This window comes from Manis javanica, chromosome 5, assembly GCF_040802235.1.
Source record: "Manis javanica isolate MJ-LG chromosome 5, MJ_LKY, whole genome shotgun sequence".
Classification (NCBI taxonomy): domain Eukaryota; kingdom Metazoa; phylum Chordata; class Mammalia; order Pholidota; family Manidae; genus Manis; species Manis javanica.
The window spans coordinates 173,935,536-173,958,938 of NC_133160.1; the positions used below are offsets into that span (position 1 = coordinate 173,935,536).

Consider the following 23,403-nt stretch of genomic DNA (forward strand, 5'->3'; position numbering starts at 1 on the left):
AAGAATAAAACAATGGAAAAAAAATCAATGAAACCAAGAGCAGGATCTTTGAGAAAATAAACAAAATAGATAAGCCTCAAGCCAGACTTATTAAGAGAAAAAGAGAATCAACACACATCAACAGAATCAGAAATAAGAAAGGAAAAATCACAATGGACCCCACAGAAATACAAAGAATTATTAGAGAATACTATGAAAACTTATATGCTAACAAGCTGGAAAACCTAAAAGAAATGGACAACTTCCTAGAAAAATACAACCTTCCAAGACTAACCAAGGAAGAAACACAAAATTTAAACAAACCAATTACCAGCAAAGAAATTGGATCGGTAATCAAAAAACTACCAAAGAACAAAACCCCCAGGCCAGATGGATTTACTTTGGAATTTTATCAGACACACAGAGAAGACATAATACCCATTCTCTTTAAAGTTTTCCAAAAAATAGACAAGGAGGGAATACTCCCAAACTCATTCTATGAAGCCAACATCACCCTAATACCAAAACCAGGCAAAGACCCCATCAAAAAAGAAAACTACAGACCAATATCCGTGATGAATGTAGATGCAAAAATATTCAACAAAATATTAGCAAACCGAATTCAAAAATTCATCAAAAGGATCATACCCCATAACCAATTGGGATTCATCCCAGGTATGCAAGGATGGTACAACATTCGAAAATCCATCAACATCATCCACCACATAAATAAAAAGAAGGACAAAACCACATGATCATCTCCACAGATGCTGAAAAAGCATTCGACAAAATTCAACATCCATTCATAATAAAAACTCTCAACAAAATGGGCATAGAGGGCAAGTACCTCAACATAATAAAGGCCATATATGATAAACCCACAGCCAACATCATACTGAACAGCGAGAAGCTGAAAGCTTTTCCTCTGAGATTGAGTACAAGACAGGGATGCCCACTTTCCCCACTGTTATTCAACATAGTACTGGAGGTCCTAGCCATGGCAGTTAGACAAAACAAAGAAATACAAGGAATCCAGATTGGTAAAGAAGAAGTTAAACTGTCACTATTTGCAGATGACATCTAAAGACTCCAATCCAAAACTACTAGAACTAATATTGGAGTTCAGCAAAGTTGCAGCATAAAAAATTAACACACAGAAATCTGTGGCTTTCCTATACACTAATAATGCACTAATAGAAAGAGAAATCAGGAAAACAAATCCATTCACAGTAGCATCAAAAAAAATGAAGTACCTAGAAATAAACCTAACCAAGGAAGTGAAAGACCTATACCCTGAAAACTACAAGACACCCTTAAGAGAAATTAAAGAGGACACTAACAAATGGAAACTCATCCCATGCTCCTGCCTAGGAAGAATTAATATTGTCAAAATGGCCATCCTGCCCAAAGCAATATATAGATTCAATACAATCCCTATCAAATTACCAACAGCATTCTTCAACGAACTGGAACAAATAGTTCAAAAATTCATATGGAACCACCAGAGACCCCGGATAGCCAAAGCAATTCTGAGAAGGAAGAATAAAGTGGGGGGTCTCGCTCCCCAACTTCAAGCTCTACTACAAAGCCACAGTAATCAAGACAATTTGGTACTGGCACAAGAACAGAGCCGCAGACCAGGGGAACAGAATAGAAACCCAAACATTAACCCAAACATATATGGTCAATTAATAGATAAGGGAGCCATGGACATACAATGGGGAAATGACAGTCTCTTCAACAGATGGTGCTGGCAAAACTGGACAGCCACTTGTAAGAGAATGAAACTGGATCACTGTCTAACCCCATACACAAAAGTAAATTCGAAATGGATCAAAGACCTGAATGTAAGTCATGAAATCATAAAACTCTTAGAAAAAAACATAGGCAAAAATCTCTTGGACATAAACATGAGTGACTTCCTCATGAACACATCTCCCCAGGCAAGGGAAACAAAAGCAAAAATGAACAGGTGGGACTATATCAAGCTGAAAAGCTTCTGTACAGCAAAGGACACCATCAATAGAACAAAAAGGTATCCTACAGTATGGGAGAATATATTCATAAATGACAGATCCAATAAAGGGTTGGCATCCAAAAGATATAAAGAGCTCACACACCTTAACAAACAAAAAACAAATAATCCCATTAAAAAATGGGCAGAGAAGCTGAATAGACAGTTCTCTAAAGAAGAAATTCAGGTGGCCAACAGACACATGAAAAGATGCTCCACATCGCTTGTCATCAGAGAAATGCAAATTAAAACCACAATGAGATACCACCTCACACCAGTTAGGATGACCAACATCCAAAAGACAAACAACAACAAATGTTGGCGAGGTTGTGGAGAAAGGGGAACCCTCCTACACTGCTGGTGGGAATGTAAATTAGTTCAACCATTGTGGAAAGCAGTATGGAGATTCCTTGAAATGCTCAAAATAGAAATGCCATTTGAGCCAGGAATCTCACTTCAAGGAATTTACCCTAAGAATGAAGCAGCCCAGTTTGAAACAGACAGATGCACCCCTATGTTTATCACAGCACTATTTACAATAGCCAAGAAATGGAAGCAACCTAAGAGTCCATCAGCAGATGAATGGATAAAGAAGATGTGGTACATATACACAATGGAATATTATTCGGCCATAAGAAGAAAACAAACCCTACCATTTGCAACAACATGGATGGAGCTAGAGGGTATTATGCTCAGTGAAATAAGCCAGGTGGAGAAAGACAAGTACCAAATGATTTCACTCATATGTGGAGTGTAAGAGCAAAGAAATACTGAAGGAACAAAACAGCAGCAGAAATCACAGAACCCACGAATGGACTAACAGTTACCCAAGGGAAAGGGACTGGGGAGTGGGGGTGGGAAGGAAGGGATAAGGGCAGGGAAAAAGAAAGGGGGCATTAGGATTAGCATGTATAATGTGTGTGTGGGGGGCACGGGAGGGCTCTACAACACAGAGAAGACAAATTGATTCTACAGCATCTTACTATGCAGATGGACAGTGACTGTGAAAGGGTATGTGGGGGGGACTTGGTGAAGGGGGGAGCCTAGTAAACATAATGTTTTTCATGTAATTGTAGATTAATGATACCAAAATAAAAAAAATTTTTTTAATTAAAAAAAGAACCTGCTAAGTTTCCCCAAGTGTATTCTGGGTGATATAAAATTTATTTTTGCTACATAACTTCTTTCTAACCACACAAAGAAAATACCAGAGCTGAAACAAAAGGTTTATTTATTTTAGGATATCTTGAAACTTTTAACATGGTAATGTACATCTGGAACCTCCAGGAAGAAAACAAAGTGGATCTCATTTTCCTTATTTACTCAATTATGGATCTTTTTTGTGGTCCTCAGAAGAAACTTTAGGAAATACGACCTTCTAATCTGAAAGAATAACATTTTCCCAAAGACCCAAATTATAAGGAAGACATTGATCACCTAGGATCCTTATATCCAGAATTTCCCAGGGTTGAAAAGTTCAACTGAAAGTACAGTTTAGGCATAAGACCATTAACTATCCTCCTCTTTTTTTCCCTTTAATTAATCTGCATTCATTGTACTGCTCTGCACAGTGAACCAAACAGTAACAGAAACTCAGATTCTCCCCTTTCAGTCCTCATTTATTATACACTTAGGGGCTGATGGCTGCACTCTAAATGCATCCTCTGCAACAAGGAGCATCAAGCTGGTGCTCACAGCCATTGCAATAATCCTGGGTTTGTTTCCACTGCAAAAATCAACCAAGCTGCTTTTTAGGGTGAGACAGACTCTGACCACAGGATGCTGATGGCAGAGCCAGTGGGGGTAACAGAGGGGAAGGGAGAGTATGGCTCAGGGGTACAGCACAGGGACTGGTGGAGGGGCAAGTTAAATGAGAAGTATGGCACCTGCACTTAGACGTTTGCTTGGTGTCAGACACAGTGGCTAAAGAGGTTAGAAATCCTACCAAATTTAAGTGTACCTTGAGAGACATCCTGAATCTGGGAAACATGCTGAAAAGTCCTATGCTCAGAGAAAAAGTACAGAAACTTTAATATTACTACTCTCTTTAAATCAATTTAAATTCTCTTTAAATCAATGAAACAGACACATTCCTCAAAACATAAAATATAAATATTTTAAAGACAGGCTAACAATGCACATTCTCAAAAGTATATTTAAATACTCAGCAAAGTATAAAAGTCAGCAGAGGTAATACATTTGGATTGGAATCTTGAACTAATTGAAACCCTTCCCTCTTCAAAAAGTAGACTAAAATGACTCTGTAGAGCCCTATGCAAGTCAAAACTTTAAAATTTCGCTGGTATGTTCAAATCATAAATGTTATTACATTACAAAAGTAGATGTAAAGGAAGAAAAATGGCAGCAGAAATATATACTGCATGGTTCAGGAAAGGCATATGAACAACAAAAAAGAATAGTTAACTAAACAAAAACTAAATATAAAAATCAACTTTCAAATGACTTATGTTAAATGCTAATTGATTATTTCTTTCTCGTAGATGCCAAATTATCATGCGAAATACTCGATTTTAGGGTTAGTAATGAGTATTCTACTCAAGTGGATATGAAATTAGACAACTGTACAGAGAGATTATCATCCCTTGAAGTATTAACTAAATCAACATTAACCAAATGCTTCCTCCAGGTGCTAACTACGTGCCAGTAGCTGTTACTCCTGGAGTGATTGTTTTGCCTCAAGTTGTACTGTGGACCTTTGGATATTCATGTTTCAGATGTAACTCACTGACAAGGTTAAAGGTATGGGTAATTTATGCAAATGTCACCACCTACAAATCAACTCTCCTGTCCTGACAGCCAGTCTAGGATTTGCAATCATTCATAGGTATTTCTGTGTGACTTAAGCTAGCCAGGCCTCAAGCTGACCAAGAAGTGCACATATATGTGTTCACGTGTGACTGTTACTCTTCAACATCCCGCCATTCTTCCTTCCCTGACAATCTCACATCAATTAATTTTCTTCGGCACACCCTACATCACCTGCCCACCATGCATTGCTCTATACCTGAATTGCCCATGTAATCTACTATGCTCCAGCAATACCCCTGGCGTGTCTGTGTGTCCTTGAGGGAAGAGGGAAGATGAAGTGTCCTGGCTGGATTCCGTACTCCCACAGTATGGGCAACCCCACTGTGCCTCCTACAAGGCTAGCTAACCAGTGCTCCAGCATGAAGGTGCTGGGAAAGAGGCAGGAGTCATGAAACTCACAGATAGGGCCACGTAAGTGTAGGCTACTTCCCCAGGACCTGTGATCTTTTACTACAAGAGCCACTGAGGATATGGCTTAAAAGGGGAGGCAGTCACTGTGACGGTTAATTTTGGGCATCAACTTGATTGACCCATAGGCCCAGATATTTGGTTAAACATGATTTGGGGTGTGTCTATGAGGGTTTTTCTAGATGAAATGAACACCTGACTCAGCAGAGTGAGTAAAGCAGATTGCCCTCCCCCCTCCCCGCCATGTGTGTGAGCAGTGTATGTAAGCTACCCCTTAATTCACACCCTCTCTAATACTTGGTACTCAGAGGCTTAGTAATTTAGGTCAAAGTAGTGGGTATAAAGAAATTCCTCACTGGAGATTTAAATTGAATTTCCCTTATTAATGATGAGTACCTTTTCACATAATTGTCTATAAGTTTCCTCTTCTATGAACTACTTATACATGGTTTTTACTCCTTTTTCTGCTGGATTGTTTCTTTTTATTGATTCTAGTTCTGTATATATACACCAATCCCTCACCAGTTACTTATATCCTGAATACCTTTCCCAGTTATGGCTCATCATTTCATTCTTTTCATGCTGTCCTTCAATAAGTAAAACTCTCAACTTTAATATGCTAAACTTATCTTTTTAATTGTCAGCACTTTCTGTGACTTAAGACTTTGTTCCTGCAAGTGTGGCCCATGGATCAGCAGCACCAGCTCCCCTGGGAACCTGTTAGAAATGCAGGCTCCAGACCCACTGAGTCAGGATCTGATTTACCTGCTCCCCAGGTGACAGACATACTCCACAAGTATGCAAACACCGTCTGCACATATCCGTCCCTACCCCAGGGTCAGAAAGATACTGGTCTGTATTTTCTTCTCTTAAGTACTCAAGTTTTTCTTCTCCCATTTGAGGCACTCAGTCACTGTTCCCAACTGTCCTCTCCCTCAGACATCCCTGTGCCCAGCAATCCCTGCTGCTGCCATGGGGAGATCGGCAGGGCCTCCCTGCAGACTGAGGGTGCACGCGTGCTGGTCTGCCCCATGAACTGCAGCGAGTGTGACACACACTACATCCAAGCAGAACCTTTAAAGGTGATCATCTGGCTCAGCCTGGCTTCTCCTGGTATCACAGGAACAGCATGTCCCAAAGAGGGCAGCCCCCTCGGCACGGCCCCAGAGAAGACACCCGAACAGAGTCACAGCCAGGAACGTGATGTGAGCCAGAAGGAATGGTCGGCTTAAGCCGCTGAGATGTGGGGTCTCTGTCACCACAGTACAGCCTTGTAAGACCTAAAAGAGCATTCAAGTCCTCAATCCTTCTACAAGTCACCTGTATCTAGAATAGTGAAGAGCGCATCTAATCTCACGTTCTTCTACTTGGAGAACCAATTGTCCCAGGTCACTAACACATGGGCACCCACCCATCCGTGACACCACGCCCCCTCTCCCCGCTTCACAGGGCTCCCGTGTGTACATCCCCACGCCAGCACAGCGCTGTCCATCACTAGGCCTTCACAAGCAGTCTCCGGGCTCTTCTTCAGGACTGTTTTCCCTGCTTTGGCCCTCTGGCCCTAGAATTTCAGAACTGGCCATCACAGTCTATGAGAAACCCCTCTGGGATTTTGAGTGGGAAGCATTAAATATACAGATCAATTGAGAACTGACTGGTTTATGGTGGTGCATCTCCCAATTTATGAACAAGGGCTCTTTCTTCATTTATTTAGGTCTCCTTTTATGTGTTTCAAATTAGTTTAATTTTCAATACACAGATTTATTACTAGATACTGTTGGATTCATTCCCCAATACTAGGTTACAGATTCCCTTAGGTTTTCTACAGAATCATCATCAGCCCCATGACAAGAGTTTTGGTTTCTAGTGTCCCCATCCATAGGCCCGTCAATGTCGCCCTCGTGGTGCAGTAGCTGGCCCTCAGCAGGACACTGAAGACAAGTAGATCAGAGGGCATCTTCTGTCTGTACCTGATTGTTTTCATACTTCCTCACTGAAGACTGGTGTTCTTTGTAGGTCTTCTATAGACATTCTTTACTGGTTAAGAACATTTCCTTCTACATGAAGTTTGCCAAGATCATAGATATAACTCAGTCACCTTTATCTAGAATTAATGAACAAAGAAACTTACTTATTAAGTGTGGTTTTCTTCCTGCAAAAGTAGAAGCAGCTGTGTTTACTGAATCCTTGCTACCTAAATATTCCCCATCTTCATTTTCATTTCATTCTAACAACCCAAGAGGTAGTGTGGATAAAGTGAAGGTTCCTGTGGCCAGGATTCTCACCTGGCCCTGGTCAGCTAGCTCACTACACACGTGTGGGCGATACATCGTTATTGACTCTATAAAAAGAGCTCTGCCCAGTGCTCTGGTGACAAGGTGGTATGGCTTCAAGGCTGCAGGAGAGCAGAGGCTGGGGTGGTGGCAGTACCGAGGACAGAGACTGAGATGACTGTGACAGTAGAGAGGCCCAGAGGCAGAGACCGGCTTGCTGCCTGCAGACTCGCTCTGAGTGAACAGGATTCGTGATTGACCTGCCACTGTGGAAATAAAGTTGGGTATATTCCTTTCACCCCAAGAATGTTCTACTGTCATTTCTTTGGTCACAGTAAATCCACAGTGAACTTGTCCAGGGCTGAAACCCATCAGCAAGACAGGTAGATACTATAATTATTCCCTTTTTACAGAGGATGAAATAAATTGGTAATAGAAAATTAATTTCTCCAAACAGCAAGAAAGAGGAAGAGCTGGGATCTGAAAGCAGTTTGAGCTTTCCAGAGTCAGGCTCTTTGCCACGACAATCTGATGACAACTCACAACCACCCAAAGGAACTTCTGGACCCAAAGGGGACGACTAGCAGCAATGGTCAGCATCTGACTTGGCTTCCCAGGAGTTACCTTCTGCCCTAAAGCAGTAAAATTTGACCATGGATTCCTTAAGAAGTCTTGCAGCTCATCAAAGCAGAACAAATTCAACAGGGGAAAAAGATAAAATTAAATGAACCAAGAATTTAAATTTCACATGAAACAGGTTCCAAAATTCTGAGAATGAGCTATTGCTCCAAGGACCTTAATGCCACAAATAAATATATGAAAACATGCAAATGGCTGCAGAAAACCAAGTCTCAACCACACCAAGAAAATAGCAGGTTGGCACAGATACCACATGAAGTAACATAAGCTTAAGGACACCATGTTTAATCTGAGAAAGTAAAGCTGAGAGTCACTCTAACTCTGTACACACACACACACACACACACACACACACACACACACACACACACACACACACACACACACACACACACACACACACACACACACACACCTGCACATGTAGAAGTGGAGGCTGGGGAGAGTCACAGAGACACTTGCCCTATTTTTCCAGAAGGCCGACCAATCAAATCAGTCAAAAAAATTCCTAAGAAAAGTACTGTCCAACTGTGGCAGACACGGTGATGTGCCCCAACTAAAGGATGTCCTGCCAGCTGTGTGGGGTGCTCCATCAGCCTGTAAAGGGCTGCCTCAGCTGCAGAGAGCAGCCCCAGCCAACATCCTACCCTTTCCCAGGAGTGCTCCACATCCACCGACTGACTGCTGAGCGCACACATGTCTGGCTGGCTGGTCCAACCTGTGGCAACTGTGAAGGAACTACTCTAGCTTCACAGCTCCCCTCGGGGTTGGCCAAGGCTGTGGCTGGGCCTGCAAGGAGGCCAACTGCTCTGACCCTTTACAGGTGTGGACCCATGGGTACTCCATAATCAACATTCTGCATGCTCAACTGTCTGCAGCTGCTTTCCAGGGAGCCCTCCTTTCAAAGAACCCAACTTGAGATACTCATAAAGGAAATGACTGCTCCAACAGATTCAACCACCATTTAGTGTGTGTTTACTATGTGCAGAACAGAGTTGGGGACACAAAGCAGCTTAATCTGGGGAGCAATGGTAGCATATTCTCTAGTTGTTTTAATCTAAGAGAATGTGATTTTAGCACAAGCATAAAATGATAATCCTCAATGTCCCACAGCATTGTTTACTACACAGAAAACCAGATTCCATGTTTCCACCCTGTGGAAGCTCCGTCTTCTCGTTTAAGAACACAGATGTGCTACTCAGAGTCCTGGGCACTGTGGTCACTTCAATGGTAGCTCACTCCTTTTCCACTATCCGTTTCCAATGCCCCTCTGTCCAGACTGTAAGCCAATGGCTGATGTCCATGTAGATGAGGGAAATCTGGACAGAGACACACAGAGGAGAATGCTGCACGAAGGCAGAGGCAGAGATTGGGCTGATGTACCGACAAGGAATGCCAAAGATGACCGGTAACCACCAGAAGCCAGGAAACAGGTACAAGACAGGTCCTTCCACAGAACCACCATAAGGAATCATGCCTCCAACATCTGCAGTTGAGCTGGCCTACAGAACTGTGATAGAATACGTTTCTGTTGTTCTAAGCCACCCAGCTTGTGACACTTTGTTACAGCAGTCACAGGACACTCATAAAGCGCCTTTGCAGCATGTCCTAGCCTATGTCTCACTGAAACTGCATTTACTGTCCGGCAACTTTTATCTCAGTAAAAAGTATACAGGGATGTGACAGCGAGAAAGAAACTAGATGGTGCCGGCAACAGGAGAGTGCCGTCTTTATGCTCAGTGAGGGATCATCTAATCCAGTGCTGTTCAAACATTTCTCAAATTGGTAGAACCCAATCCTATACCTGAAACAAACTGAAGCGACACAGGTGAGGTGCGGAGGAACCTCCCGAAGTCCGAACTCCCCCAGCCCCTGCCTTAAGTGTCTAGGTTCTCTATAGTTCTTTTATTCATTCGTTCATTTGGTATTTGAGGACCAACTCTGCATGGCATGAAAAAACACTGAGCTAAGCCAAACCTCCTCATTTTATGGATTCAAAAATGTAAACATGCATGCACAGTCCCACAGTGAATCAAGACCAGGCATCTATGGGTCTGGCTCTGAAGCTGGTGCCGTTCCCATCATACCATCCACCCCTCACCTACCTTGCAGCCTTTCCGTCACACAGTTTCGAAGGATCAAAGCAAAGCCTTTTTACTTTTCATTTAGCATATCCTTCTTAGGCAAAGTTTTTGGTTTGGTCATTAGTGTTCACTGTCCCCACAGGCCCAGAGGCATTTGAGAAGCTGACAGATCTGAACCCTGAGCCAGAGAAAAAGCAAGACCAGCTCTGGTCTTGGTCAATGGCAGGCTGCAGGGTGCTTGCTACCCAATCCTCCCAAGGAGCTCTTCTGCCTGTCTTGGCAGGGCCCAAGGAGGGTCCACTCAGAAGAGTTTCAGTTTCCATGACAGTTTCTATTGCATGGCTAGGGAAAACACTGTTATAAACACTGTTATTACATGTGCAAGTACGTTTTTTTTGCAACAGGAGAGTGAAAGGCAGGGAATAAAGTGTAACATCTAAAGGAAGAAATACTTGCCTGATACTGTACTGACAGTATCTCAGCCACCAACTCAGAAATAAGGCGGCCATGAAGGCAGGAGGAGGGTCCTCGGCTCTGGGTCTCTGTGAGATGATCAGGACAGAGGCTAACCACATTGCCAAATCCTGCCCACTATAGTACACAAACGACCAATATGTAACCCAAAAAGCCAAATTACAAGTTTAGATAATGGATAGTGAAAAAGCCCTCCCCTGGGGGAAGCTAAGTCCACCAACAGAGCCTAACTGAACTGAAAAGGTACCCTATGGAGCTCAGAATTGGAAAAAGGAAGGTAAAATTCTCTTATGCAGTTTTATAAAGCGAAGGCTGCAGGATGAAAAAAAGCCCTGAGACGGAGACTTGGAAGGTCACTCAAGTCATCTGCCTGCGTGAACTTCATCCAATCTTCTAAATGTGTGCTTTCTTCCTATGCTGCGGTTGCTTCCACGGAGAGGCTCCCTTATATTTATTTAGCTCTCACTGAACAGGTTGCCTTCTTTTCCTGATGAGACACACTTAAAAAAAACAGCACAAGGAAAGATGGCACCCCTACAGACCATCTCCGAGATGTGTCCACTTCTGAAGCACCAAGCGCACTGCCACACTGAGGTCGGGCTAGCTGCTCTCCAAACTCTTCTTTCCCTCAAGTTCTGCAGAGCCTCTAGAGAAGCTCGCTTGCCCAAAGACCACAACTACTACTGCCGCCCCATTCCACCCCCGCCCTGGCTCCCTGCTGGCCCCTCCTCCCCTAGCCCTGCAGGCTCAGTCCCTGGACTTCTTTGCCTGCATTCACTTTCCCCATCACTGTGGCCCAAGAGCAAAATGTTGCTCACACATATGTAATGTAAAATTTTCTAGTAGCCATATTAAAAAGATAAGCAGGTGAATTTTAATAAAATGCTTCATTTAATCCAATAGGTTCAAAAATATTATCACTCCAAACATGATTACAGTAAAAGATTATTATTGTTAATGAGATATTTTACATTCTTTTCTCCCATAAGTCTTTGAAAGTTGGTGTGTACTTAATACATCAAACTGGCTATATTTCGATTGCTCAAAAGCCACATGCGGCTCCTGGCTACATTACTGAACAGCACAGTCAGAGCTGATCTCCAGTCCCATGTGTGCCATCTACGTAGTGATTACTCCAAACTTTATCTCTGCTTCGCCCTCATGAATCCCAGAATTCTACAGCCATCACACTACTAGACAGTCAGGTACCTAAATGGCATCTCAACTATAATATCTAAAAAACAAAAACAAAAAAAGCACACTCAATTCTCACCACCACAATCCTTAACGTGACTTTCCCACTGTCAGTGAAGGGCAACTCCACACTTCCATTGCTCAAGCCAAAACTCTGGCATCCCACCTCTGACTCCTTCTCTCACATCCCATACCCAATCCAGCAGCAAACCCTTAGTCCTACCGTCATTATGCACCCAGAACCAAGGGCTTTCCTGTGTTCTTCCTGCCCTGAATAGGCCCTGCCCCTCAGATATCCCACACCTTTCTCCCTATTTCCTTCAGGTCTCAGCTCAAGTGTCCTCTTACCAGAGTCCCACCCCCACCTGCCCTATACAACACAACATCCCCATCTCCTGCTTTATTTTTCCTCTTAGCATGCCATTTTCACTCAACATATGTATCCACTTGCTGTTATTGTCAGTCTTTCCCCATCCTTGCTGTGTGTGCTGGCCATGGGGATGCAATGCTCAGATGGCCCTTCAAGCGAACCTGCTGTGGGACCCTGAGCTAACCCACAGCCTCTACATGCTGCACACTCAGACACCACAGCAAGGACATCACTCCACGAGACCCTCAGGTGGCCCCCAGCAGTGCTGACCAGGAAGGGGTACTACACCCATGCCTCCCTGTCTGATGCAGACCCCTAGCAGCCTGCCCAAGACGTTCTCAGAACTGCGTGGGCCTGAGGCTTCTCCCAGACCCTCTTCCCTTGCACAGTGTCACACCTGCGTGGAAGTTCAAGGCTCTTCCTACCCACTGCTGCCCCCTCCGTCTTTCCCTCCCCAGGCAGCTCCCCAATGAGTCTCCCGTAGGTCTCCTCCTCTTATAGCCTGTGCCTGGGACAGTGTTGGCAGTCAGCAAGCACCATGGGAATAAATCAATCTCTGGCAAGAGCATAGCAGCAGAAAGCACATGAATGGTTAAGTTGAAGGATAGCAATTTGGGTTCTTGCTCTGCCATATGTTATTTGTAATGTTATGGAAGTTTCTTGAACACTGTAAAATGATTGTTAGGAGGGTTAAATGAAAGCACTCACCTGCGGTCCTAACATAGGGCCTGACGATAGGACTGCTAACAAGCGTGAGCTCATTCTCCTCCCCATTTTCTGTAGCTACTTCTAAGAATCCTTTACCTTTACCTTCCCCCAAGATTTCTAACCACTTTTTAACTAAATAAAGCCCCAAATAATATACCCACCAGTGAATCCCTTGTTCGATTCGGCCTAACTGATGAATAAACTTCATTTTCATTCCTGACTTGCCTATGATAGACTTAAGATTTATTTTGCTAGATTTTTTAAAGTGAAAGCTCATCAGAGGTAATCTTAACACTCTGAAACTTAAGCTGTTTCCCTAAAGCTTCAAATAAAGCACACTTTTAAAAAAATTACAAAATCTAAAACTGCAGTTCAGTACCAACTTTCTATGGATAAGGTGTTTTGAGGCCCTTTTTAAAAATTTGAAGTTTGCAGCATTCTAGATAATGAGATTTTTGAAGAAATCACACACTATGAAGATTTCAATTTCACATTTGTAAAAGAGACTCAAGCATGCCATGTATGCACTTGGACATGCATTCTAAAAAGTCTCCATGTGAGGATACAAATCCTATACACTAATGATAAACTAGCAGAAAGAGAAATCAGGAAAACAATTACATTCATAATTGCATCAAAAAGAATGAAATACCTAGGAATAAACCTAACCAAGTAAGTGAAAGACCTCTACCCTGAGAACTACAGGACACTCTGTTTTTTTTGGTATATAGTTACTGTCCATCAGCGTAGTAAGATGCTACAGAATCACTACTTGTCATATCTCTGCTATAGAGCCTTCCCCGTGCCCCCCACTACATTATTTGTGCTAATCATGATGCACCTTTTCCCCCTTCTCCCTCCCTTCCCACCCATCCTCCCCAGTCCCTTTCCCTTTGGTAACTGTTAGTCCATTCTTGGGTTCTGTGAGTCTGCTGCTGTTCTGTTCCTTCAGTTTTTCTTTGTTCTTATACTCCATAGATGTGTGAAATCATTTGATACTTGTCTTTCTCCGCCTGGCTTATTTCACTGAGCATAATACCCTGTAGCTCCATCCATGTTGTTGGAAATGGTAGGATTTGTTTTCTTCTTATGGCTGAATAATATTTCATTGTGTATATGTACCATCTCTTCTTTATCCATTCATCTACTGATGGACACTTAGGTTGCTTCCGTTTCTTGGCTATTGTAAATAGTGCTGCGATAAACATAGGGGTGCATATGTCTTTTTCAAACTGGGCTCCTGAATTCTTAGGATAAATTCCTAGGAGTGGAATTCCTGGGTCAAATGGTATTTCTATTTTTAGTTTTTTGAGGAACCTCCATACCGCTTTCCACAATGGTTGAACTAATTCACATTCCCACCAGCAGTGTAGGAGGGTTCCCTTTTCTCCACATACTCTCCAACGTTTGTTGTTGTTTGCCTTTTGGATGGTGGTGATCCTTACTGGTGTGAGGTGATCTCATTGTGGTTTTAATTTGCATTTCTACAAGATACTTTTAAAAGAAATTAAAGAGGACACTAATAAATGGAAATTTATCCCACACTCTTGGGTACAAAGAATTAATATTGTCAAAATGGCCATCCTGTCTAAAGCAATCTACAGATTCAATGCAATCCCTATCAAAATACCGACAGCATTCTTCAACTAACTGGAACAAATAGTTCTAAAATTCATATGGAACCACAAAAGATTCCGAATAGCCAAAGCAATCCTGAGAATGAAGGATAAAGCAGGGGGGATCTCGCTTCCCGACTTCAAGCTCTACTACAAAGCCACAGTAATCAAGACAATTTGGTACTGGTCCAAGAACAGACCCACAGACCAGTGGAACAGGATAGACAGTCCAGATATTAAACCAAGCATATATGGTCAATTAATATATGATAAAGGAGCCATGGACATACAATGGGAAAATGACAGCCTCTTCAACAGCGGGTGCTGGCAAAACTGGACAGCTACATATAAAAGAATGAAACTGAATTACTGTCTAACTTCATACACAAAAGTAAACTCAAAATGAATCAAAGACCTGAATGTAAGTCATGAAACTCTTAGAAGAAAACATAGGCAAAACTCTCTTGAATATAAACATGAGCAACTTCTTCATGAACACATCTCCCTGGGCAAGGGAAACAAAAGCAAAAATGAACAAGTGGGACAATATTAAACTGAAAAGCTTCTGTTCAGCAAAGGACACCATCAGTAGAACAAAAAGGCATCCTACAGTATGGGAGAATATATTCATAAATGACATATCTGTTAAAGGGTTGACATCCACAATATATAAAGAGCTCACGCACCTCAACACACACAAAGCAAATAATCCAATTAAAAAATGGGCAGAGGATCTGAACAGACACTTCTCCAAAGAAGAAATTCAGATGGCCAATAGACACATGAAAAGATGCTCCACATCACTAATCATCAGAGAAATGCAAATTAAAACCACATGAGATACCACCTCACACCAGTTAGGATGGTCACCATCCAAAAGACAAACAACAACAAATGTTGGCGAGGATGTGGAGAAAGGGGAACCCTCCTACACTGCTGGTGGGAATGTGAATTAGTTCAACCATTGTGGAAAGCGGTATGGAGGTTCCTCAAAAAACTAAAAATAGAAATACCATTTGACCCAGGAATTCCACTCCTAGGAATTTACCCTAAGAATGCAGGAGCCCAGTTTGAAAAGACATATGCACCCCTATGTTTATCGCAGCACTATTTACAATAGCCAAGAAATGGAAGCAACCTAAGTGTCCATCAATAGATGAATGGATAAAGAAGAGGTGGTACATATATACAATGGAATATTATTCAACCATTAAAAGAAAACAAACCCTACCATTTGCAACAACATGGATGGAGCTAGAGGGCATGATGCTCAGTGAAATAAGCCAGGCAGAGAAAGACAAGTACCAAATGATTTCACTCATCTGTGGAGCATAAGAACAAAGCAAAAGCTGAAGGAATGAAACAGCAGCAGCTCACAGAACCCAAGAATGGACTAACGGTTACCAAAGGGAAAGGGACTGGGGAGGATGGGTGGGAAGGGAGGGAGAAGGGGAATAAGGGGCATTATGATTCGCACACATAATGTAGTGGGTGGGGGCATGGGGCAGGCAGTATAGCACAGAGAAGAGAAGTAGTGCCTCTATAGCATCTTACTACGCTGATGGACAGTGACTGTTATGGGGTATGTAGTGGGTACTTGATAATGGGGGAATCTAGTAACCACAATGTTACTCATGTGATTGTATATTAATGATACCAAAATAAAATTTTTAAAAACTCAGGGAACAGGCAAAAAAAAAAGAATATTCATATATTAAATATTATTGATTTATAAACCTAATTCAAAATTCAAGGTATTAATTTTATTTGAAATTCATTAATTAAGCAAAATATCTGTAAAAAATAAATTTCTAGTTTGATATACTATTTTCAAAATAGAATAATTAAAGAGAAAACAAAATAACCTGCCTTGTAAAAAAAGTTTCCAAGTGGATAAACTGTCAGTCACAGGGAGGAGAATTAGGAGGCGTGAGGATGAGAAATTTTTACTTTGTATGCTTCTTTTAAACAGTCTTTACAGGGCTGACTACATAATTCGCAGGGTCCAGTGCAAAGTGAAAATATAAGCCCTCTTGTTCAAGATTATTAAGAAGATAAAGACTGTGATGGCAGAGCAGTGAACAAAGTGAGGGGCCTGTGTGGCTGGGAAGGTTGCTGGTTCCCGAAGCCAACCATGAGCCTTTATAGTTTTTATTAACTTAGAATTTGATGTGTGATACAAAGAATCTGTCTTCCTTAACAGCAAAACAGGACTACCTCTGAGAAGAAAATATACAGCCTAAAGTTTAAAATTACTAAAACTGATACAGCCACCAAGACAAATTTTGACATGATCAGTGCTAAGTCAGAGAAGTTAGAAACATGTTGGTCAGTAGGTTTTTTTTAAGCTGTGTAGAGTAAGGGAACCCATGCAAGTTCACCAAGACGTATGCAGGAGAATGTTCACTGCAGTACTGTGTTACAGAGACAACATGGAAGCCCAGCCCACCAACCAGCTAAATAAAGTCTGGCACATTCATACAACAGAATACTAAGCACATGAAAAACCCACAGTGAAGCACATCTGTGTACTAAGTTGCTCTACATGCGCTGACACGGAAGCCACTCCAAAGCACAAGGCTCAGGGTCTATGTAAACACAGAACACGCTCTACGGTGATGCCATTGCTTTAGAAGGATAGTCCTAATTTCTTTTCTGTGACATCCAAGGAACTTATCAAGGCTTTTCAAGGTGAGTACGGGATAGGAAAGGGGAGTGGAGGAGGTGACTTGTTCCTCACCTTGTAACTTGCTGCTTTTTTAAGATTTTTTAACATGTACTTTCAAAAAAATAAAGACTTTATAACGGTTACTTATATTTAAAAAAAGAAGAAACTCCTTTGATAATACTAGCAAAAAATAAACAGAAATACAGTCAGCCCTCAATTTTCTACTGTGGCAATCATAAAAAATGTAGTGTCAAGTTAACCACCACCAAAAGAAGGGTACAAAACAGTGTCTATTCAACTACAACTTTCTTTCCATTAAACTATTCAGAGAAGATGATAACAGGGAGCAAAATGTTAAATCAGACACCTAAGAAAGGCTCATAACTGAAGAAAAAAAATAATGGGCTTCAATAAATCCCCACCTGGGCAAACAATTTCGAAATAGTTATGTACTGGCTATTAAGATTCCAAAGGTACTTTGGAAAACATAACTGAGCTAGAAACAAACTGCTGGCTGAGAGGGGGAAAAAAAACCCTCCCACTTTCTACCTCTGTGAGTTGCTGAGGTAACAGCCATATAACCAAAGAAGTTTGAAAATGCACTGAGGCACATTTCTGTACACTTATTTATCTCCGTGTATTCTTTCCTCCATAGATGACTGATTCTCATTTCATTTCAGCATGTACTGAGTGACCGACCACTCCCCTGGGCCAGGCACCAGGAAGACTACAGACACACAAAGCCTAAGTGGCTTCAGATCACCCAAGAACCGTGCACGCACATACTGGCTGTATTCACAGGACTCACATCCCTCCATCACTCTTGCTGGAAATACACGCACACACACACACACAAAGCAACACACTCTCCACCACTGTTGCATTTATTAACCCTCTGACTGTCCTATTGCCCTGATTTCTAATAAAGTTCATCCACTAGTAAGTAAAGCCCTATCACTCCCAATTCTTTGGGGGCAGATTTTAAGAGAGAGTTATTAGTTACATAGAAATTTCCGAAGACTTATTTTTTTAAACAGCTCACAATCATAAGTAGGTCAATGTAAGTTAAATAGCCAACAATACATAGTCTTATACTGCTGCGAGTAGGGAATTCCGTATTATGTTAGAACAGATATCACTTTTTAAAGTTTCTGGATACAACTTGTCAATCAGCAATGCACTTCAACTTAAAATTAGTAACTAAGTATTTAATTAGAAGTTTCAAAATTATAGCTGGCTTTCCTCACCTAGCCTCTTTCTATTCAGCCAGCAGGTAGGCCCTGCTGACAAAACAAAGGAAGAGACAGAGGGCTGTGCAGAAAGCCCAGGACAGGAAAAGGCTTTGGAGATGGTGTCAAAACCAGAATTTCAACAGTCATTTCAGATGCTAAATAGAGAGATTCTATTGCTTAATGAATAATTACAAGATAAAATATTAAAAATGAAAACATCTACTTTACTAAAAAATAACATAATAAAATATGACAAATTCCATTTTCCAATGACTCTTAGGCCACATGCAAAACACCTGATTCACAAATAGGTTTGCCTGTCTTTGGAATAATTCAGGACCACGATCATGAATGTGCTTGTGCAAAAGCCCTTTCCAACCAAATACTCATTTTCTGTTTCTTCTCAAAACTAGTGAAAAAACTAAGGTGCAGTTGGAGAGCCCAAATGATGTTTCTTTACATACACAGACCAGAAGTAACTCGAACATTGTTACTGGAAGCCAGCACATACAAGCCATCAACCTGCCCAACCTCTAGTGTTTTCTACACTTGCTCCAACTAAGAGCTAAAAGCTGCCACTTACTCAGCAGTTACTATGTGCCGAGCCCTGTTCTGAGACGTCGTGTCGTGCAGATTCGTAAAGCTCTCATATAAAGCCATCCCAACCCTACCACCCCTCTGCTGACATAAGAGACTGAGCTGATTCGGTCAATTCGGTCCTTTACATAGGTCTATGTAAAGACTACACTGTACACTAGAGGGATTCAGCAAAGGGTAAGATTTTCCTCTCTTCCCTCAGGGAGTTTATAATCCAGGAAAACATCCACGCAAAGAATAAACTAAGCAGTCAAAAGGAAAAATTACAGCTGAGTGGAGCCACCAGTCAAGCACTAAGCAGAAGAAGAATGAGCTAATGCTGAATGAACGTCAAGAGAAGCTTCTTTCACAGAAACAGAAGCATTTAAGCCAAGCCTTCAGTATTAGGGCTTTTGATAGAAGAAAAAGACACAAAAGACATTCCAAAGTAAAGGAATTGGACAAACAACCATGAAAGTGGCCAGAGGTCTAATGTTGAAATACAGAGTGACAAGAGCAACACAGTAAAAGATGAAGCTGAAAGTTCAACGAGACCAGATGGCACAGGTCTTGGAATGATTTCCTAACCCTTTAACACTAACTCTCAACTGGGCCAAGTGGTAGTCCTCCAAGGTGAAACTCTCTGTAGGAGCAAGCCTACAGACAGACCTAGGTCATAGTCATGGGTGTGATGGAAGACGGGGACTTGGTCAGGGGAGGGGGCAGCGCGTGACAGGACCTGCCTTACATATGAGATGATCCTGGTAACAGAGCAGGGAGGGCCAGAGAAGGTGGAGATGAGGGAGACCAGCCATCAGGCCTGCAGTAACAGTCTAGTGAGGACTGATAAGGGCCCCGGAGGGCAGGTGCAGAGGAACCACTATGAAAAAGGTCAGTGGAAGGGACATGGAAACTGACTTGGTAAAAATCTGGTTGAGAAAGGGAAGACTCAAAATGTTTCCAGTCTGGGTAAGGAGGAGAAAGAATGTGCTGTGAAGTAAGATACCTTATTACTTTGTATCTGAACAAGGACACATTCCAGAGTATAGCCACTTTAACTGAAAATGCAAAGCAAAAATTGCAGATAGACTATTCTCATTCCACAAAAGAAAGAAACCGAAGTCCAGGAGATTTAACCAACCTGCCCGCGATGACCCAGGAGGTGAGAGATGAGTCAAGAGAAAAACCTGAGTCTTCTGAACCCAGGAATAATGTTCTTTAAATAGTCTCCCCAAAAGCAAATTACTTTTTAGGAATATAATACAATTCCACAAAAACCCCAAAGCAAAAAACATTTTCAACAAAAAGCATGTAATCTGGGAGTGCAATTTTATTTCAAAGGTAAGGAAGATTTTTAAATGTGTGCTCTGATTCCCTCTACCCAAGAGACAGAGTGCAATGCCTTCACATGAGCAGTGCAGGCTCATGGACCCTGAAAGTTTAGATACAGATACATAAAACGGCCACTTCTAATGATGTGGCTGGTACTTTGCTGTCTGCCATTCAAATACTTCGTAATAATAATATACTACATAACGCAGATTACAGACTCTGACTCTATTTAGCAAACATTGAACCCTTTAATGTTTAAGGTGTTGGGGACAAAATACATGGTCACTACAGCTAGAATTAAACATGCACAATACAATGTGATACAGCAATAATGAAAGTAAAAATGCAGGCTTGTAACTGCAGAAAAGAATAATTCACATTCACAGGACTGCCAAAGGGTTCCAGAGAAGACATAAAATTAGATGTAGATTTTTAAAAACTGGAGGGGGTAGGAGTGAGACAGGGCATTGCAATCAGAGAAAGGATTTAAGCAAAGGAATCAAGTACCTTGGCATGTTCAGGGAATCAAGAATATAGTCCTCCTATTCCGTGGGACAGTGCAAGGTGACAAGGAGGACAGGTAAAGCTCAGAGATGATGGGGGCCAGACTGTGAGGGGGCTGGAAAATGAGATGCTGGTGGGTCTAGAGTCTAGTCTCCAAACAGCAGGTAGTCGTGGAAGCTTTCTGAGCCAGAGACTGACAAGATCCGATCTGTATATAGGAAAGATAACTGGCAACCAGGCAAAGCAGGGATGGGAAGGGGTGGGGGGAATCTGAAGACAAAGCATGAGCAAAGAAAGGAATCCGTGGCTTTGCACACTAGCGTGAACCTCCTATGCCAAAACGAACTGAATGTTAACAGGATCATTTCATGTCTCCCCTCACTTGATCATCCCCACAATCCTATTGTGGAGGATGTCACAATGTGACAGGTATCACCACTCCTCCCACTTTACAGACACAGAACTGGCTCAGAGGCCATTAACTGATATAAGTCAAATGCTGCTAAAACAGGGAGAAAACCCAGGAACAGAATGCAAAATAAAAATTGATCCTAGTGCTTTTGAAAAGTGCTACAGTAAAAGAATGGTCTACAATACCATTAGAGAAGTGCTAAAAATCCATGCAATTTTCCTAAATGCTTTCTACTCCAACTCATTAACAAATATGCAGATTTACCCTTAAAATAGTTACAGATTTGCCTTATGTTAATGCCATGTTAAACACACGTATGGTTCTTCAAAAAAAAAATCTGTACCTCACTTCCTATGGAATTACATGTATAAGAGTAGTATTCTCCCATTTAGTCAATGTTCCATTGGCCAAACTGGCATTTCACTGACGGCACAGACTTACATTAAAAACTGGTACCTGTGCCCAACTGAAGTAATAAACTATTTTCTGAATTATTAAAAATGCATTATTTAGCAAGCACAGCAATTAGATCTAGAATATAATAAGTAATAATTGCAAGGAGCTTGCCTATAGGTTTGCAATGGCTCACTTTTGGGAATAGTTTTTGTCACAAAAAAAAAAAATAGCATAAAGACCCTGAGACCCATTAAAGAATGGATGCATCCAAAACAGCCGAGGAGAGAGTATTTGACCTTCAAGACGCAGAGTGGTAGATTTTCCCCCGCTTAAATTCAAAGTCTACGAAATGGTCAAGGTGTTGTGGCGGGGGTCTTCTACTACCTAGAAGAAACTTAGCCTGGGGCCTCTGACTGTACAGTTCTACGCACAGCGTCACCTATTATCAAAACTGTTCGCCCCCACCCCGTCCCCAATCTTCTACCACCGTTTTTTTTTCCTCCTCTTCCTCCTCCTCCTTCTAAACAAGCAAAGACCCTGACATGTAAAACTCATTCTTAGTGACTTGGACGAAGTACCCAACCTAGATTTCCAAAGATCCAACCTGGGTGATTATTAGCAGGAACCACATTTCGCTAACCGATGCCAACGAACCGCGCGCCCCCTGCCCTGTTACCCGCCCATACTCTCCCCTAGGTTAAGTCTCCGTAGCTTGCCCACCGAAGGCGAAAACTGGAAGGTGGCGAAAAGAGAGGTCAGACCGGCTCTGCCGCGATCTGCAGGCGAGCTGCCGGGAGCTCGGGAGGCCGTGCCCTCCGCGCGCCGGCCGCGAGCCCCGAAAGGCGGAGCCCCGAAAGGCCCGGCGGCGGGGTGCTCGGTGCCCGCGGGCCTGTCATTCCGCGGCGGCCGTAACCTTCGCCGAGCCGCGCGCACGCCCGCCCGCCTGCCCCGGCGGCTCCCGGCCGGCCCGAGAGGACAATGCTGGAGGGGAGGGAGCGCGGGGAGGGGAGCGGGCGGCGCCACGCGCGCCCACCGCCCGCCCGCCCGGGCCCCGCGCCCCGCAGGCACTCCCCGCGGGCAGCCGCTCCTGCGCCGGGCGCCGCCGGCCCATTGTGCGGACTCATCGCCGCGGCCTGCCGCCCGCGGGCCGGCCTCCCCCGGCCCGCCCGCTCGCTGCCCGCCTCCCCCGGCCCGCCTCCCCCGGCCCGCCCGCGGTACCTGCCGAGCGGCCGGGCGGCGGCGGCCGGCGGGCGCCTCCTCTCGCTGCGGCTCCGGGGCTGCGGCGCCGGCGGCCTGGCCTGCGCCTGACGTAAAGCGGCGGCGGCTCCGGCGCCACTCGGCGGAGGGCGGGAGGCGGCGCATCGGCCGCTCCGCTCCGTTACCCGGCAACTGGCCTCAGCGCCCCGCCAGCCGGGCGCGCTCCATATCCTTCCGCCATGCACGGATTACATCAGCGCCGCCCGCCCCGCCCCGCCCCGCCGGCCCCGCCCCTCCAGCGGGCGCGGAGCCCCGGGGGTTCGAGCCCGGCAGCGGCGAGGGCGCCGCTGGGAGCTGGCAGGGCTGCAAGCGGAATCCCCCTCCGTGTGCGGGTGCGGAAGAGGAGCCGCTCCTTAGGAAGGGTGCGGGGGGGCTGCTCGTCGCAGAGGCCCCGACACTCCGCGCGGCCTCGCGGAGGCCCCGGCCCCCGGGGGACAG

The 23,403-nt window shown here is 43.5% G+C and overlaps 1 protein-coding gene across 10 annotated transcripts in view; it reads right to left on the reverse strand.

Annotated features, from left to right (window-relative positions):
- Positions 1 to 23,126, reverse strand: part of LOC108410090 (TBC1 domain family member 14) — a 239,441-nt gene extending 216,315 nt beyond the window's left edge. For 2 of the 10 annotated variants that reach the window (XM_073238028.1, XM_073238027.1), the window contains exon 1: positions 22,927 to 23,086. The gene's annotated coding sequence lies outside the window, so the exon portion shown is untranslated. Of the gene's footprint in view, positions 1 to 22,926 lie in introns of all 10 variants that reach the window. The other 8 variants (XM_036992756.2, XM_036992738.2, XR_012131897.1 and 5 more) reach the window with 7 other exon arrangements.
- Between the last annotated feature and the right edge of the window lie 277 nt (positions 23,127 to 23,403).